Below are 13,484 nucleotides of genomic sequence, written 5' to 3' on the forward strand. Positions count from 1 at the left end.
AGTTTTTGAATAGATTTAACTGCAAAGAAATATGCAATAATTATTTTGTGTATTGATGCACTGAAAATGTCATAATATGGGTGTTGATACTATCAGATATGATAGGCTATATGAATAAGAAAGTATTTAATGGAACACTAGGGTATGAACAAACATGAAGTAACAATTTAAAAAAAAAAATAATAAAATAAAGGTGTTTGGGACCAGAATGTCTCGTTACTGTCAGGAACCTTTTCCTATCCAACTATAAAAGGTGCTTCCATGTTCAGGAAGATCAGTGACAGATAATTCCAAAGATACTGACATTTCCAAATGGTGACCTGCAGATTAGTGGGATATCAGAGATTTATCTTCATCTTGAGCAATATGTTTGTAGTTTAGCACTGAATGAATTTTAAAGATAGAGCTGTTTAAAGAACTGTAAGAATGGGTATAATCCTGCCACTGAAGAAAGTGGAGGTTAAGAAGCAATAACTGTGCCGGGGAGAAAAGAAGCAGTCACAAAACCAGTGACTATTACACTAATAACAGGAACTGATATGGGATTTGGAGAAAAAGACTGTAGAAGGAAAACATTGGAGGAGAAACGACTTAAGAACCTGCCTGTGTCTCCTTAATGAGTAGATGCTCCAGTTCAAGAGCTGTGCAGCGCTTTGGTTTTCTCACAGGAAAACTTTTATTTGCTTTCTGTGACAGCTTTTGGATTCTCCCACAGACATCTATGGAATCACTTCAATCCTATTGATTGAGGTGAAAATGTATGAGAATGTACTAGTAAATAATTAGGAAAGGGGAGTAATTAGAATTCACAAGTTTTATTTTAACCCAATGAAGAAGTATAATAGGCTGAGATGAATGGTCCAAGATATCAAAAAGTTAAACCCAGTGCAGTCACATTAGAAAAAAGGAAAAAAATTAGTTCCATGGTGATTTTGAACATCTTCTTGTCAGCTCTGTTCCTTTTCAGCAAATTAAAAGTTGATTACATGAAAACAAGAAACTACATTTGCTTCTGAATGTTATTTATTAAGAGAAGACTTCAATTTCCTAGGGAAGAGATGAACCAAGCATCAAAGTGCAGCAGCATGACATTTCTTTTTATTTTTAATTCTTCATGTCACATTTTCTTTGGACACATCAGAGGAAGCAGCAGGCAAGCTGTCTGTGCTTTAAAGTCTGAGAAATAGAAAGTGAGGATATAGATAACTCGACTTCAAGTAAAAGACCAGCATAAAAGATGCTGTTTTAGGGAGCCAGTAATGTTAGATAATCAAGTGCAGAAGCCCCACATTTCTGTTTAACTGCTTTTTTTGCTGCTAGGTCTCTTGAGGCTGCCAGAAGCAATCAGTTTGTAAACCAGAAAACACAATGGTAATTGAAAATTCACTTAAAAATGCATCTTTCAGAATAAAGGCAGGTATTCACATCCCAGAAAAAGTAGTTAACCAAACCTAATGGATTACTTTAAAAAGAATGAGCTAGCAGCTGAGACTAATCAAAATAAGAAGTTCTGAAGGACTTCCACTGAGTGTTTAAAAATGAATGTGTTATAAGTGCATACAAAAGCAAACCCCAAACCAAGTAATACAAAACAAAAACCTTCAATCAAACAGCAACGACTGAAAACTAGAGCAGAGATCTAAAAGTTTTGCAACCTAAAGAAATGGGGACTAAGCCCTGTAAATGGGGAATTGCTTTTGTTGCTGTGCACGAGACAGAAGAATGATTAAATGTTTTCTTAAGCTGTTAAGTAAAATCAACAATAGAACTAATTCCCTTCTCCAAAACCAAAAGGCAGCCAACCCATTTTTATTTCTGAAAATTTGACATATGGATTTTCTTTTCTTAAAATGTGTCTTTTCAGTCTTTTTGGCAGCCATGACATGTCCACAGTGGAGAGGCTGTTTTGGTGACTTCTTACTCTTATGAAACAGGTTTATGTTTCAAATTTTTAAGAAAATGAGCAAATTTTCTTGATGTTCGGAAACAAAGATATATTTTTTCTTCAACTCCAAAACTTACTATTTGATTCCTACTTTAATTTTCTAGGATGTGCACAGGGCTTCAATTTTGTGTTGTTGAGGTTGAATGCCTGCTGCTACCCACAGCACTGAAGAGAATGAACTGAGTGTGGACTGTGTCCCTAAAGCTTGATCCTAAAGATGAGATGGAGGATGGGAGGGGGAAGCTTGGTTTTCCAACTTGGAAATTTGAAGTGACACTCTAATAGATTTTTCTTACTTTTGGAATTTATCACTGCATCTGATAGAGGGGCTCAAGGGATGGAGGATCAATATCACAAGGCTAAAGCATTTTCTTCTATGGCTCTATCATGCAGAATGATTTTGCTTTCTTTTCTCCAGACATGTGTTTAACAGACATATTCTGTTAAAAAGGGCGTCATGGTTCTTGGGTGCACCTCCTAATAGATGCATATTCTACTATATGATAGCATAAGCCATCCATTTAGTTTTATGTTTGCAGTATCCGCAAATACTAAATTCCCTTGACACATTCTTGGTGCCTGAACGCAGAGAAACTCTTTCATTTTCAGAGTAGATTTTAATTTTGTTAATTAATTTTCAAAGCAATTACATACTCATGCTCCAGGAATAAGCTGTTTGGAAGAAACAAGAAGCAAACAGGCTTTATAAATAGCTAAAAGGCATAAATATGTTAAATTTCTAGTTGTTAAAGCTAACCTTATAAGCATACATATTTCTGAAATTCCAAGCAGATTTATTAAATTGTTGTTTCTTTGAAAAGTACATATAAAGCAAATTAAGTGACTGTTTCTACAAACCAAAGGTTGCTTTGTTATATAGACTAGCAGACTCAAGTCCTTCTTCCTGCCATATTCAATACAATAAACCAGGTGTAATTAGGCTACAGTTAATAGATTTATGTGCAACATTGTGCTGTGTCTTGTAGACTCTAAGCTTCATTACAAATGGGTCTGTAGCAGATCAATCCTGATGAACTTGAATGTTTTTCTTGTGGATCTGCTGTTAGCTGGGGTATTATCCTGACTACTTAGCATGATGGAGTCATGTCACTGTTGGATCAATTAACTTGTTTACTTTTCTCTCTAAATCATATTTGAGGTCAGTATATATGTGTGCACTTGCAGTGGAAAGCTGCAGGTGTTTTGATTTTTTTTTTGAGCCGTAATTGCAGCTCCTGCTTTTAACTTGCTGTATGACTGACGTGGTATAAAATTTGTTTGTAGTATTTGCGTGTAATTTTAATGACTGTGTGCTACAGCCTTACTATCACATATATCAGATTTAAACTATAGTATTATCCTGTTCAGTTTCATGGCCTTTGGAGTCATTCATGTGAGTAAAGAAAGGAACAAGGTCAGATTAAGGTCTGCACTACAAATTCTAAAAGGGGATGCTTGTCTGTATAAACTCTGATTACATGGGAATGAAAGATGAATTAAGCAGACTTCAAAAGCACAGAAAGCCATTTTTTTTTCTGGGCTTAACATTTATAAAAATAGTTCTGGAAATGTATCATCATTACTTACGGCATAATTTGAGCAAAATATTTCTACTTTGCAGATACGGCAGAATAGGCTTTAGACAGGCTATTTGCTGAAGGCATTTTGTTGTGCTTCAGCAAGTTCATTTTTTTCACTTAGGAAAATTAGCTGACAATTAAGTTTAGTGCTTTCCAGATGCATAAAAAACAACTTGTTGCAGATTAGGCTGTATTGAAAGAAGTTCCTTAAACTGTACAATTTTGTTACCCACCATTAGGGATCATTAGGGAGCATATCTGGTTGGAATTGAAATCAATTTTGAGAAACTATGCCCAGTTTTGGTCTATGGGCAGAATGTTAATATGGGTTGGTACAGACTTTTCTGTACATGTTTTGCTTGTGAAGGAGCATTTGGTTCCAATCTGGAATCCACATGGCTTCAAACATGCACTTTGGTATATGGTTGGTATAGAATTTTTGTGATGGAAGGGACTTTTAAAGGTCATCTAGTATAGGCTTAACCTCAACCAAACCCTTCTCTTACTCTATCAGTATCTGTTTTTTGCAGGTTAGTTGGTAGCATCTCCTGTATATTAATCTTCTGTGGGATGTTGCATGTTGGGGGTGCAAAGGATCCCTAGTATCATTCAGTTGCTGTGGACGTGGGAGATCTCTACAAACCATTGGCTACAACCTTCTGCCACTAAGAAAGGTCAGTGTTTAATGCATGTGACTGAATGAGTACAATTGACATCTTCTATAAACCCTGTGGTAAATGTTAAATGCATCATTAAAGGAGGTGAATGCCTTCTTTAGGAACAGAAACTGAAGCTTTTCTCACTAAACCTTTATGAAGAATTGAGATATTTCTCCAGTTTTCTTGCTGGGGTCCCTGTTCTAGCAAAGATGGTGTAAAAGACAAGGTAGCTATATTTGTTTTTTGAAGAGAGAGATAGATGAGTGAAATTAAGTGTTTGTAAACAGAAAGCTGTACTGGTTTTGAAGAAATTCAGAGCCCTTGGTGCATTTACTACTTAAAAGCCCCCAAAACTCATGTGCTGGGAAATGGGTCTAAAGCAGCAGACAACCCGTTTTCACTTCAAAATTTTCATTTTTTATCAATTGATTTAGAACTCCTGTGCTACGATGATGCTTCTGTTGATCACTAAATATTTAAAGGAAATACTTGCCTTCCTAAATGTCAGCATGTTATATATGGCTAAGATTTTAATCAGAGCACTGAAAAGATGGATTAAGACTTTCTACACACTCGTGCATAACATGAATTCTAGTGTAGTCACAGGAACAGAGTCTGTATGCATCTGTGGTGGTAGGTAAAATATTCACATAAGTGAAGCTGAGGAAAACGAATCTGAATGCTTAGCAATTTTTAATTGTTTCATACAACACAACATGATTAGAATTTTTTTCTACAGAGCAATGAATAGAAATTGAATGCACTTTAAATATCATATTAAACATAACCAAACACTTAAAACTGGAGGCATTCCTGACATTCAGAAGTGCTGCACTGAGATATAGGGGTGAACATAAGAGTATGTGAATAGGTTGTTATACTTGAAGACAAAAGTATAATGAATTAAGACTTGATTTTTCATGTGGAGGCAATTAAAATAGAATGTTCCATGCTTTCACCCAATTTGGAGCTACATTTTTTTCTGTTAAAGACAAGGAGTATCCAACTTGCTCCCAATTTGTTCTCTCACTTAAGTTGCAACCTTTACAGATCTGTGTAATGTTCTGTGAAGTATTCTTCCAGTGTGTCTGCTCATTTCTGTATATAGAAGCTTGGCATAGGAATGTAGAACTGGCTATCACTTGTATCCAAGACAAAATGAGGTCTACACCTATTTCCCTACTAAGACCAAAAGTATCTCTTGGAATAAAGCAAATTAAGATAAACTAGGGAAAAACCTGAAGAAGAAAACCAGTCCTGTGCTGTCCATCAGCAACTTGGGTGCACCATATGAGCTCGGTCCCTGTTGTGCCCCTGGATCTGCCTGTAGGGCAGTGTTCTCTTTCCCTCTTGGAGCACACTTGTCTGACAGGGTGGCTGCAGAGCACAGGTGTTCTTGATAGCCCTGGGGAAAGTCAAAAGATCTTAGTTGTCCTGTAGCTGAAATTAACTTCAGTTCCCAGCGCAATACTTTAAGTGAATGATCTTGGTGTTTGATATTATAATGATGCAAGCTGTGGTAATACTTAATATTGTGATGGACAGATGTAGATAATTATAGAAAATGCTTCTGTAATTAAATCACCCAATTCCATTAGCTTATAAGCATCTACTACTTAGCATAACTAATAGAAATTTTATGGGGGATCAATTAGGATATAAAAGCATGTTCTATTTCTGATCTGGAAAGATGAGTATTCGGGAATAGAAATTAAGGTTCTGACATTCCAGATTATAAATCCATTTCAGAAAGGAGATACGAATATTGGATTTTCATAGAAAAGCTGCTTGAGCAAGAAAAATAATCCTAAGAAATTCATGAAACTACAGATCACATAACATGAAATACCTGGGATAACATGACCCATGGAAATTAAGTACTTTAGAATACTGTGGAGCTTATGGCAATGACTGAGAATAAGATGTTCCTGGAAGCTTCTCATTACTTGGATTAGTGTAATGGATGCTCTTTAATTAGACCGAATTGTATTTAGTATAAAAATTCAGGCTCCTAAATAAAGTAAGAAAATAAGATTTACTTCTGTCAAATTATATAAATGTTTTATTTTATTGTTAAGGAAATTTTTGTGAGGTTTAGGACAGAAGCAAAGGAGGGTTTATGGATATGAGCTGGGAGGTGTACTCCCATAACAGGAGAGACTATGTAAATTGATGGCCAGCTTTTCACTGCCATGACTACCTGCAGCTCACATCCTCTCAAAAAAATGATTTAGTCTGGTAATGGGTTCGCTCCTGTTTTTGGTCCTAGTGAATTCTATGGTACAAAATCTGAGAAAAAGCTAAAATCATGAAATCATGATGTTGAGAGTCTGAACTGTCTTTCTGAGATCAAAATCCAAAACAGAAGAGATCACTTCTTCAAATTCTTGAATTTTCACTGGGATCGGACCTCAATAACTTCACAGACGATGACAAATTGGAGGGAGGTGTTGTTATGCCTGGGAGTAGGGAGGCCCTACAGAGAGACCTGGACAGCTTGGACTGGTGGGCTGAAACCAATGGGAGAGATATTATCAATGAGACCAAGTGTGGGGCCTTGCTCTTTGCTCACAACAACTGCATGCAATGCTCCAGGCTGGCTTGGGGCAGAGTGGCTCACCTGTTCAAGGGCTTTAGCATTAAAATCTGGGAAGATATGAATGCATATATAAGCTGATATTTTACAAGTCCTGCTGCACTTTGTAATGTTCATGAAAACTTTGCTGTTCTGTTAAATCCATTTAGCTTTTTTATTTCCCCTCAAGGTATTAAGGCTGTGTTAAATGTAATCAAGAAATTAAGCCTTTTCCCTAGAGGGCTTGTTTGACCAGCTCTATCTGTGGCAAGGAGTAATTAGTATTAGTAAGGAGATGAGGGTGCTCAGTGGCAATGACAGACCTTGTAAAGTTAGCATGCAATCTGTGTGCAATCTCATTGCTCACCTAGAGTCATGCACTATTTATTGTTAATGAAGTGAAAATAAATATTTTAATTTACTTTTCTTGACTTGATTTAGATTCCTAGGGTAAGTGAATATTTCCATTTCAGGTTTTTTGGTTTTGGCCATATCTGGGAATGGAGATTTTGCATCCTCTCTGGGCAGCCTGTGCCAGCATTTACCACCATCATAGTGAAAGTGTGCGTTTTTATTTTCATGTGGAACTTCTGGTATTTCAGAGCGCAATTCACAGACTCATTCAAATTGTCCATCAGAGCCTCCCAGGCTCTTTCTGCAGAGTTGTTTTCCAACCTTTTTGTCCATGTTTGCAGTGCTTCATGGGGTTATTCCTCTCTGGGTGCGGGAGGATATGATGGACAGAATACATACGAATGCAGACACCAAAGGAAAATGTTTTTTCTTTACTGTCTTCAGTTCCCAAACTGTACTTAACCTTTTAGTAAGAATCTGTCTTTTTTTCACATATTTCAGCCTGGTACATTTTTTTGATGCTTTTTCCTATCCTTCATTTTTCATCTCACAAAGTAGCGTCTGACTGTGCCATCTTCCCAGGCCCCCAAGTATGAAATGTGATTGATTATTGCTTTCTACCAGACATCTTATTTTAAATATTTTGTCCTTCTTCCTCTTTTGTCCTTTAAAGTTTCCAGAGTGCTATCAGTTTTTATATTTCTCCATTTCACATTTACTAGCTGCTGTCACTTCTAATCGTGTGTTCATGCTTAGAACGCTCATCTATTTTTTGTCATAAACATTTTCTTTTCTGCAAGGTATGGTTATTTCCTTTGCCTGACATTTTTTTCATTGCTTTCTGTGACAGCTCCTAAGAATTCTGTTCTGAATCTGGGAGGAAAGTTGAGATTTCTGAACACAACATGGAGAAGTTAAGCTTAAGTTTTGGGTTAGATTTTTTTGGGCAAATCAGAGAAATAGACTACTGTCAAACAGGTGAGGAAAAAAGAGCTGCACATGAAATACAGTTGCACTTTCAGGGGCTTTTCATACTTGGAGCGTATCACTCTGCCTTATACTGACTGGTAATGAGTACCGCATAAGTATTGCACTGATTGGGTGCAAACAAGACAGCAATTAACTCATACTGAACCTCTTTCTTGAGATTTCTTGATGCTTACTATCAGGCTTCAAATATATCTCTTTATGTAGTAGCAGGTTTTTTCTTTCCAAGCCTTAGGAGCAGTAATAACTGTTCAAAGACTGTAGGACTTTACTCATGCAGTGAGGCAGCTGGTCTGGGGAAGAAGTCACCTCCCTAATTTCTGAAGTTTTGACCTCACTTAACAATGAGAAATGCAAGTCAGCAGATTGAGATGGATTTTTTTAATTACTGCAAGGCAGTTAATAACCAAAAAAAATGCACCGTATGTCTGGTTTGCAAATCTGTGCATCTGCAATGTGCATTTTCCTGCAGCAAACTACTGTAGAAATGAAATATTGTCATCCTGAATTAAATCTGTAAATCAAAAGCTGTCCTTTATGATGAGACCAAGAAGAAACCTTGGATGTTCATTGCAACTCTGGCCAGTGATTTTTTTTGTCTGCTGTTTGCTGCATCACATCTACCATCGTGCAAGGGTTTTGCTTTTGTTAATCATTTTAACAATGATTTACTAAGAGTCTTTTTGCTTTCTGTAATACACTTTTGAGAGAAGGTAAGTACAGGTACTTTGCAACACCATCTCAGGCACAGTGTAGTACACTGGAAATGTATTAGTTTGACAGGAACAGATTATTTATTACCTAAAGTGATGAGGCACACTGGGAACTGGTATTCACAGCTAAAGAGCTATTTGCTTGAAAGCAGTTAAATGGAAGGAGGGGGGGATAAATACAAAACCACATCTACTTCAGGGAAAATGTAAAACACTTCTGTTTACCTGGAATGCTTTCTGCAGAGGTGAGTAGATGTAGGCCCCAGCAATGTGTAGGTTGACAGGTGTGCTGTGAGCTGGGTAGAGGATGGAAGGGTAGTGCTGCCCTGTACAGAGCTTTCCCTGGCAGAATGCAGAGTTATAAATGGAGGATAATAATTACTGCTTATCTGTTCTTGTGTTTAATGCCTGTTTATGGGGCGCTGTGAAGATGAAAGCTATAGTAAGTGCTGAGTTGCATGATTAATCAGAACTCTGCGGTGTTCATGGTGCACATCCTTTCTCAGGAAGAAAAAGGGTGGGGGCTGTAAGTGATGGCTGTTACAACGAAAGTGATGAACCATTGCAGAGAAGAAATTATGTGTGTAAAGTGCTGAGAAAAGGCAAGTAAACTGCTTATGTTTATGAGGAGAAAATATTCGGTATTGGCAGTCCTTATGTGGCTCTGGGATTAATCCAGCCAAGCTGAAGAGCAGTTGCAATGAAGGTAATGCGTGGTATTTGTTGCAGTATCTTGTGTTTCCAAACAAGTAATGGAGAATAAACTTCAAATATTTTCTAAAGTGAAGCTATGTAAGAACAGACATGGAAAAAATACAGTGCATAATTGTGAGATGACTTAATGAATGACAAACTGTTCAGACAACTTCTGAGGTATGACATGAATGTGTTTCTAAGTTGAAAAATGCTTCTTTTGAATGTTAAGACTGTTGTATTGAACCATCAGACATCTGACAGTTCAGTAGGTGAAAAAAGGTGACTAATGATAGCAGAAAAAAATGTGTGTGCACATCACAAAACACAGTTTCTACTTTAATACGTCACCCCAGTGCCTACTTAACTAAATCTCTTACTGTTTTGGAGGTGGGAGAAGATGAGGCATCAGTATATGATTTGGCTTTCATATTGGATCACGTGTTGCCAGTTAAACATAGCCAGAGGAAAATCAAAATACAGGTGTGTGTTACTGAAGTTTTATTCCTTAGGGAATTTCACTGTTGAGCTTTTATTTAAAATGATTGAGGTGTAATTCAATAAAGCCTCTAAGCATGTGGAAAAAGATAGTTAGGAGTGTTTTGTTGGAGAAGTGCTCATGTTTGAGTCACATCCCATATCAGTGAAACAGTGCCAAGTTCTAGTAGAGAAACTAAATTATTTATTTGCACATTTTTGCCATTGTTTTTAAAAATTAATTTGTGCTTGTAACACTTTTTACAATCGTTTTCTTATTTCCTATTAGGAAGAGCCAATTTATTCAACCCTGCAGTCTCTGGAGTGACATTAATAAAAATCACAGTTTAAAAAAAAAGTGAAAATATTGTTCTCATTTTTCATTTTCAGTACTGCTTGTCTTTTGACATTTATTCTGTTTTCTTTTCATAAATTATATACTAAGGAGAAACTGTCACAAAACATTTAGATTGAAAATATATATTTTTAATCTTTAGGTTTAATATTGAATATCAAACAATTTATGACATTTTGCTTCAATTCTCTGAAAACATACATTAATTCAGCTGTCAAATGTTACCATGAATTAGAAAGTTGGAGTTGCTGGAGCAATAAAAGAATCTGAATAATCCTTTCAATATCTTCTGATGGTTTTACTTCTGGAACAGGAGATGTAAGAAGATCATGAAATAAAAACCATACGAATCTGATGTTATACTCCTTATATTTTGGATGAGGAGTCTATAGAGAGATGGGGGGCTATGCCAGCAGGTTGTAGGTGAGGTTTTGTCTCTCGCTTAACTCCTCTCCTATTGCTGAAAAGTGGGTATACCTTCCAGTGGACTTCAGGATAGTGATTGCAGTGGAAGATATTACTTAGAATGTCTTGGAACATTTGATAAGTGTCTTAACTTCTCCTAATCTCAGTAAATAGGAATGCAGTTTCTTTAGAAGTCTTTAAAGTAGAATGTACCTTTTCAGATGACAGAGCACTGAACATCATTGTCAGAGTCCTTTACTTGTTTTCTAATGCTGACTCATGACACCCATTTCCAATTCCTAAATTTCCTATTACTTTCTTTAGTGTCTCTAATGTCCCTTTATGATTTTTGAAAGTGTTTTGAATTACTGCTTGTGGGCTTGGTGATGATATTGGTGACTTTAAAAAAAAAAAAAAGAAAAGGAAATTTTACATTTCTAGGTAGCTCTTGTCATATCTTGTGTTAGCTTGAAAGAAACCTTGTCATCTGCTCCTTTTCAGGACCAGCTGGGCTGACTTTAGGAAAAATTTCAGTTCTCTCTAGGTACCTCACAATTATCAGCAGTATTTCAAAGGCTAGTAATTAAGAAAATTTATAGAGAAAATTGATTGATTTTTGGTTTTTGAAAGTTGCATGTGATTCAGAGATCTGACAGATGCTAAGCAATCTTTTTTCTTTTTACTGAACGGTAAACTTGGAAAGATTTGGAAACTTCACTGCTTTTCATTACTGCAGAAGGGCAAAGAGGAGTGCATCCAGTCCTTCAGAAAGTGCTACAGTTTTGTCTAAATATCTAATGAGATGTCCATGATTGGCTTCAGTAGATGACCATCTGCATGTGTAGGTGAGAGTCAAGATTTGCAGAGAGGCATTGCAGACCTTTTGAAAACTCTCCTGATGCCTATGTAAGAAAAATGAGATGCTAAAACAGTTCTTGAGAGGATAAATTCTGTAAAATACAGCAATTATTGATAGTGGTGTACTGTAGACAAACAGACTGCTTGCTCTTGATTAAATATCACACGTACCTTTAAAATATAGTTTGGTGTTCTGGTAGCATCCTGCCATACATTGCTAGGCATCTAAATTTTGCTACTTGATCTGGAAGGACTGTCAGGCTTAGCATTGCAAGTTAGGCTTGGAGGCTTGGCTTGTGTGAGTGACTAGGAAACCACTGCTATAGAAGAAGGCTTATGGAAGATGGGCAGGGGCAATGTGCCTGTGATGCTCAGGAAATAATATAGGGTGATGTTGGCGACTGCTGCAAAGAAAGGCTTAATTTCTACACAAAGGTACTAGAGAGTAGCCTTCTAGGTTAACAGCTTCTTTTCTGCCTTAACAGTTTTCCTCTAGGATTTAATGATCGTTACACTTTCAGAACAGAATGTAACTAGAAATTTAACTTGAGATATTTGCTGGAATCATGAGTGCTAAAAACAGAAATGTGTGGGCTCAGCTCAGTCATTCCAAAACACAAGCAAATCTTTCAGTTATGAAGATGAGGGCACTATTTTGTTAATACATTGGGTTTGGTGATAATGTATTTCTATCATATTATACAAAGTTGATTATGTAAGAATAATAAAAAAAGAACTTCCATGTATTTGAGGGCAATAGTATTAATATTATTTCTTTCATCCCATGCAAGTTTGGAATTGTATCTCCATTGTCATACATGGTGTTAACATTAAAAACATGCGAATACAGATTGGGAATATATTACTATAAACTCATGAATGTATTGCTCATAAAGAATATTAGATTTCTATATAATATAAGAACCTTCAGTTGAACAGAACAATCTTTCAAACAATTATTTTAGTTGCAGTTCTATTTTAAATAGGCTACAACTCTTGTCACATAAGAGTGGATTAGAACACTTTTGTACCGTGGGGGGAAAACAGGCTGTTGGAAATTGAGTTGATTATGTGTAACATTTTATTTTGTGCATTTTTATTTTTAAAATCCATTCAATAATTGGTGCACCTGTTCTCATTTCTCTCTGTCATTGCAGGCTAATATAAAAGCCTTGCTTTCGATTGTTTTGTGCTTTTTCTGGAATACAATTGGATTTTTGATTATTAGCATTTGTATTCTGACTGTAAAGTGCTATTGCCGAAGGTGAAGAGAGGGAGAGTTTCTACCTCCAGACATGTCTAACTTGACCTCCACTGTTGGAAACAGTTGATCAAACTGTTGTTTTAAGGGTCTTAATCAGTTTGGAAGAAGGGTGACCTCTGCCTCCTTGAGTAGATGAAAGAAAGCAGAATGAGGGTGTTCAGCTGTCTTTTCTGATTTGAAGAGGGGAATGCATGGGATCTAAGGAGGCTTTGATCTTCTGGGGTTAACACTGGAATGCTATAGCTCCGGAAGGAGAAGCATCTTTTATTTTTTTTAAATGTTAGTATTCCTGTGCTTGCCACTGAAGTGTGAAAACTGAGGAAAAATGACCTTTTTCTGATGGGCAAAGACGCATCTTGGGAGCAAGGGTAGAAGTGCGGAGCAAAAAAGTGTCTCTGCCCTTATCTGAGGATGGGAGAGCTCAGGATTATGGTGCGTGATAATATAGATCTATTGTTCACATGAAAGAGTAGCCAAGAATGATTTGTGGTCTTTTTCTGTGGTTATTATTAGTAGTAGGACAGTGTCTTTTCTCCTGGTTTTGCTTTTCAGAAGAATACACATCTCTTCTGCATGCATTTCATGCAAGCGTGAGTTCAGATCTGTGTTCCCAGTTGTT

General features: G+C 36.6%; 1 long non-coding RNA gene across 2 annotated transcripts in view; it reads left to right on the forward strand.

Moving 5' to 3' along the window:
- Positions 1–13,484, forward strand: part of LOC149917113 (uncharacterized) — a 55,855-nt gene that overhangs the window by 27,022 nt on the left and 15,349 nt on the right. For both annotated transcript variants that reach the window (XR_016468590.1, XR_016468591.1), the window contains exon 2: positions 4,056–4,199. This is a non-coding gene — a long non-coding RNA (uncharacterized LOC149917113). The remainder of the gene's footprint in view (positions 1–4,055; positions 4,200–13,484) is intronic.

Source organism: Phasianus colchicus, chromosome 8, assembly GCF_987193195.1.
Source record: "Phasianus colchicus chromosome 8, bPhaCol1.hap1.1, whole genome shotgun sequence".
NCBI classification, from domain to species: Eukaryota; Metazoa; Chordata; class Aves; order Galliformes; family Phasianidae; genus Phasianus; species Phasianus colchicus.